The sequence below is a fragment of the Boleophthalmus pectinirostris genome, unplaced genomic scaffold (assembly GCF_026225935.1).
Source record: "Boleophthalmus pectinirostris isolate CB_2022bp ecotype Guang Dong unplaced genomic scaffold, ASM2622593v1 HiC_scaffold_2259, whole genome shotgun sequence".
Classification (NCBI taxonomy): Eukaryota; Metazoa; Chordata; class Actinopteri; order Gobiiformes; family Gobiidae; genus Boleophthalmus; species Boleophthalmus pectinirostris.
In genome coordinates, this window is record NW_026571200.1 from 31,998 (window position 1) to 38,000 (window position 6,003).

General features: G+C 38.5%; 1 pseudogene; it reads right to left on the minus strand.

Annotated features, from left to right (window-relative positions):
* Positions 1-3,017: 3,017 nt before the first annotated feature.
* On the minus strand, positions 3,018-5,422 carry LOC129410505 (sodium channel and clathrin linker 1-like; annotated as a pseudogene).
* Between the last annotated feature and the right edge of the window lie 581 nt (positions 5,423-6,003).

Consider the following 6,003-nt stretch of genomic DNA (forward strand, 5'->3'; position numbering starts at 1 on the left):
TGTGAACATAATTTCAGGCAGCAGTGATCTCATATAAAATCATTTCTCTATCAATAATATTTTTAATATGTTTAAATAAAGACTGGGCTTTTTATTTTCTTTTATCAGATAAAACAAAACATCTTATGTTCAGATCCTCGTCTTTGTTTCTCTACAGTAAAACAAAAGTGTGTTCATGGAGACTTGGGCTCAACAGACAATTTGAAGAGAAAAAACAAGAATTTTCAGGATGTGGTTGGTACATTCATGTCGTTTTAAAAATCCATGACAATATCAAGTAATCCAAAGTATTCAGATTACATTACTCACTTTAAGTAATTTAATGGATTACGTTACAAACTACATTTTGGGGGATGTAATCTGTAATCTGTAGGGGAATACATTTTAAAAGTCACTTTCCCAACACTGACAAAAAGTCATCAGTGAGCAGTCATCTGTGGTCTGAGGCACTGTGAATAAAAATTTGCTGTAATAAAGGATGCTAATTGTTCTTACCACAGAGCAGAGATGGGACCAAGTCATTGCTCAAGTAAGTCTCAAGTCTTTGACATGAAGTCAAATTCAAGTCCCAAGTCAAATACAGGTAAGTCCAAGTCGAGTCTCAAGTCTTAGTTGGCCCTCGCCACTAACAAAGTTAGGGGCGAGGGGTATTGTTTTTCGCCGGTTTCTTACGTTTGTTTATTGGCCCTTGCCACTAACAAAGTTAGGGGCGAGGGGTATTGTTCTTCGTCAGTTTCTTATTTTTATTTTTCCCCACATTGAATCGCATTTTTGACCCCCTGAACATGGACGAAAAGTCCCCAAACCGGGGTCCAGATCGATCGGACTCTATAGCGCCCCCTAGCATAGACATGAAACGTCAACATTATCGGATTTGGACCAAATTCGGAAATAAAATTTTCCCCATGATTACAAGCAAAAAAGGCTATTACGGACATGATGCATTTTTCACGGTTTGCCAGTAGGGGCGCAAAGAATCCCCCAAAAAATATTTTTAAAATTATTACAGGGACATGCTTAGTTCGATTGTGCTGAAATTTGAATCACTAATGCGGGATATTGGTCTGAATATAATAAACTATAAAACATATGAAAAGTCAACAGTATAGCGCCCCCTACCTTAGACATGAAATGTCAATATAATCGGACTTGGACCAAAGTCGGGGAATAAATTCTTTGCAACATTATAAGCAAAAATGTCTATTACAGTCATGGTGTATTTTTCACGGTTGGCCAGCAGGGGCACAGAGAATCCCCCAAAAAATATTGTAAAAATTATTATATGCACATGTTTTGTCCGATTGTGATGACATTTCTATCAGTTATACACTGCATGACCCTTATTCCATTGATATGTCAAATACTGTTATCAGGGATACAGCGCCACCTATATGAATGCACACAATTTATTATTGTGTGACATAAAATTAGTTTTACATTCATTTGTAAAACTTTGCCAAAACATTCACTGACGTACTCCTCATCATAAAAAGTCAGTAAGACCTATGCCCTAGTTTGACACTTTGGCCTCTAGAATAATTTCACTTCTGAGAAATTTAAAGGCACACTATGTAACTTTTCTGGTGGAGGATGTGTTTTCATGCACTTAGTCTTAGTGTGACAGTGCTCTTGACCATTAAAGTCACGTGACCTGTGGCTTAGTGTCTACAGTTTGTCTCTAGAATCATTCACTTTATCCAATTTTAAAGGTACACTATGTCATTTTTCTGGTGGACGAGCTGTTGGCCTCGGGAGCTGTCGGGAAGAGAGAGAGCGGTGTGTCGGGGCGGTCGCGAGTCCCCGGCATTCGCCGGGGGGGGCGGTGCGTGGCCCTCGCCCCGCGCGGCTTTAATTCATTTTATTTTTAGTCAAGTCTAAAGTCCTAAAAATAGTGAGTCAAGTCTGAATTCGAGTCCAAGTCATGACTTGCAAGTCCTCACCTGTGCCGCAAGAGTTCCCCAGATCTCTATCGGTCTACGTGACGGCATCACGCATCTTTTTTGTAACACTGGCAAGACAAACGTAACCTGCCTTTAATTATCCATTAATTATTAGCCTGCTAATCAGTTTAGTGCAGGATGCAAGAATGTAGCTCAAAGCGAACCTTACTGTGCGAGGGAACTTCAGTCTGCCCCGCCCCAACTTTAAATAGGCCGAGTTAGTGGCCTGACATGAAAAGGACGATGTAAGTGTGTGGTTAGGACTGGATGGGCCGAGGGTTAAAAACAGGACCAGGATCCTGCTTCAAACGCATCATTTATCTCATAATTTAATTATAAACCGCTGCATTTATAAATCATTGCGTCTTCAAAATGAAGTTTATCTATGTAAATAAGGGCGATACGACCGAACCACCGCAATGTTACACAGTCAACGGTTACACAAACTGGGTTACACAGTAAAAAGGTTCTCCGGACATTGACAGCACGTACTCATGCCACCCATGACAAACCTTTTCGCTACAAAGCACAGATGAAAGAAATAATCATTTACACGTCCTTCTTACCTTTCTAAAAAATAACTTTGATGTGTGTTGTTGCGCTGCGCTGTTCATTTCATTGCCCTGAACGCCGTGTAGTAAAGTTGATGGTTTCCTAGCAACAAACTGGTTTCCCGGCGTGCAACGCAACTAAACAATGGCACGTTTGGGCAGTGAACACGAATGGTGAAAAGGTATGACAAAACCATGAACAAAGATGTAAGGTTTAATGTTATCATAAAAAGGTAGGACATAAAAATATATATATACAATTTAATTGTGTGTGTATATATATATATATATATATATATATATATATATATATATATATATATATATATATATATATATATGTTTTAAAAAATATAAAAGAATAACTCAATTCACAATTTCATTACAAATATGTATTCTGTAAACATTAGACTATCACCTATCATCTCCCAAATGTAACATACACATACAAATACAATTAGTATTACACAAAAAAAAAAAAAAAAAAAAAAAAAAAAAAGCTATTTGAGGTGGAGTTGCCATATCATCATATCGTCTCTGTGTCGCCCATGGGTCTTTTCCTCTGTCGTGATGCAATCATATTCAGCTGGAGGCAGGAAAAAAAACAGAATATGTGATGAGACTGTTTTGCACTCCTAAATAAACTCGATGTCAAATTAGGTTAAGGATAATCCCATGCTACTTCCAAGGCTACAGACCAAATGTATTACCTGATGTGTAGCTGTAGTTTCTTTTTGTTTAGCCTGTGTGAGGCGTAGCTGAAGACAGCTGGACTTCTCCTGATACTCTGCTAGCTGTCGTTCATACTGCAATCCATTACATAGTAAGAATATACCTGCATACAGACAGTATGGTTTGATTTCAAACTGACCTCTGCAATAGTGGCACAATCAGATTCAAGCTGCAATTCAAGCTCATGTGAACGCTGCTTCTGACAATTCAACTGTGACCTTGAAAAACAAAATACTATGGATTACATATTTACTTGAATCACATTGAAAGTGTAACTTTATGTTGTTTCTTTACTTGTGGCTCATTATTTTAGTCTCAAAGTCCTGGATCAGCTTTTTGGCCTCTTCTTTCCAGCGCGGAGTAGTTTTTTGCTGTGTGCTGTGAGAAGCTGGGTTTATTTATTTATTTCTTTATTTATTTGATTGGGACAGAGCATGTTAATGAACAAACATGACAACATGAATGTAAACACACCGGATTGTAGCCTAAGGCTAATTTCCATCCGTTGTCCCAAGGGCTGGGGTCACAGGGGGCCAGACACTAAAAAATTGCACACTCCACTCATTATATAGTTCCATTCATTGCACAGTTCCCATTCATTGCACATAGAAAAACAATTAAAATCACAGTGCAGTTATACATGTGTACATGTTTGATTTGACCATAACCAAGTTTGTTTGAGCTTTAAAAGAGCTGTATGTGGGGCTTTCTTTCAGGGTCAGTGGAAGACTGTTCCTCAGATTTCCACCTTGTACAGATAACACATTCTGACCAAAGGTGGTCCGTCTCTGGGGTATGACCAAGTCACCCCTGGTGGTGGCTCGCGTGGTTCTTATTGAAATGTCTTTACGTTTAATGTAATTATATATAAATTGTTAGAAATCATTTGAAGTAATTACAGCTTCTCATTTCAAACTGATGGTAATAACCATTACCCGTTGCTCGACTTTCTTTTGATCAATCAAGTTTGATTTTCTTAAATCATCCATGTCTTTGTGGAGTTGAGTGTTTTCCTGATGCAGCTTAAGGCACTCCTCACTGATGCTTACGCACTCCTCCCTGGCTGTAGTCAAAGTGTTCTGCAGACGTCGTACTTCCTCTTGGCACCGGGACAGCTCTTCACTGTAGCTGTAGAATGGTAAACACATGAAAAGGGAAGGGTGAGCTGGGCAGATGGAGAGGAGATGACATGATGTTTCCATGCTAACATCATTAATAGTAGCAGATGGAAGTGTGCTGGCACCACTCCTGCTGTCACCTTACTGTTCCAAGAGGAGTGAGAACTGAAACTGGGATAGGCCACTTACTCCATTTCCATCTTCTTCAGTTTGCTCAGAGTGCTTTGTAGAGTGAGATTAATGTCTTCTCTCCTCCTCTCAGCCTCCAGACACCTGTGGTGAAGAGCCTCTATCTTTCTGAACTCTGGCTCTGCACGTCCCTCTTTATACACCTAAAATACAGAAATTATAGCAAAATGACTTCATTTTTAAAAATAATTATTATTATTACTGTTCTTGCTGTAAACTACCTTCTCCAGTTCCTCCTCTACAGCCTTTGTGACCTTTCAATTTGTGATTGTTTATCTGCACATTCCTGAAATGACAAAGGAAAAATGTAAGGAAGCCAATTTTGCTTTGACAAAAACACTTCATCTTAAGAGACTCCTACTAGCTGTAATGCAGACAGCTCCTCTGTCATCCTGAGAATTTGATCACTGTACTGTTTCCGAACATTTTCGACCTGTTGATAAAAACAAAACAAAACATAGCTTTGAAACTAAATTTTCTCTTGTAATATTTTTGTAATGGGAAGTGGGAGCCCACCTCTTTTCTAGTACGGACTGCTGCATCCTGGATCAACTGCTTTATAGTCTCCTTTGTCTTTTCCAGTTCCTCTGTTTTCTGTTTTTGTCTTAACAGGGCTTTGAGGGAAAAAGAAGCAGAAGTACACTGTCAGAAAATGTGAACCAAAATAACAGACATATTTGCCCAGATGCTCTGTTCTTAACAGAACGATGTACCTGCTCTTTTTGCAGTGCAGCCTCCTCCACTGTCTGTATGCTTTCTCAGACCTTGGTAAGAGCTGCATATTTCTCTTCCTCTAAAGTGGTGCAACGGGCCTGGAGCTCCCCAACCTTTTTTTTCAAAAACACTTTGCTCTCTGTGAACACTTTCTGCTTCCTGTGTTGCAGCATTTAATCTAGTAAGAGTAAAAAAGACTAGCATCACAGTGAAAATATTGTAATACTAAACATGCACTTTTAAAAAAATCTATGGACTTGTGTGACCTTGAAAGGAAAAATACCGTAATATGGATATTACGGTATTTTCTGATCTATGTTATATTGTTGTTTTCTTATTAAAAACATAAGTGGAGTTGCACTTTGTTTCATTCACATGTTTAACACACAATCTCTGTATATTAAGACTGAGTGCTTTCAAACAGAAAACACTGTTCCACCTTGTGATGTCATGTGATAATACAGGAAGTGCTCCACTGTGTTCCATTCCATACACCTTCACTAGAATCATTTGGATGACTTCAGCCCTGAAATTGCCAATCTCTACTCACTCTACTCGAAAATTATTACTATGTGACATCACAGGGTTGAACAGACCATTTTGAGCTTTGGAGATGTAGACTTAATAAAGGATTACTCAAACATGTGTGAATGAAACAAAACAAAATTCTGGGTATGTTACTGAGCTTTCAAACATGACTTAAAGCTCACAAGATTCAACTTTGTGTAGAATAGATCTTGTAATAGACTGAATAAATGA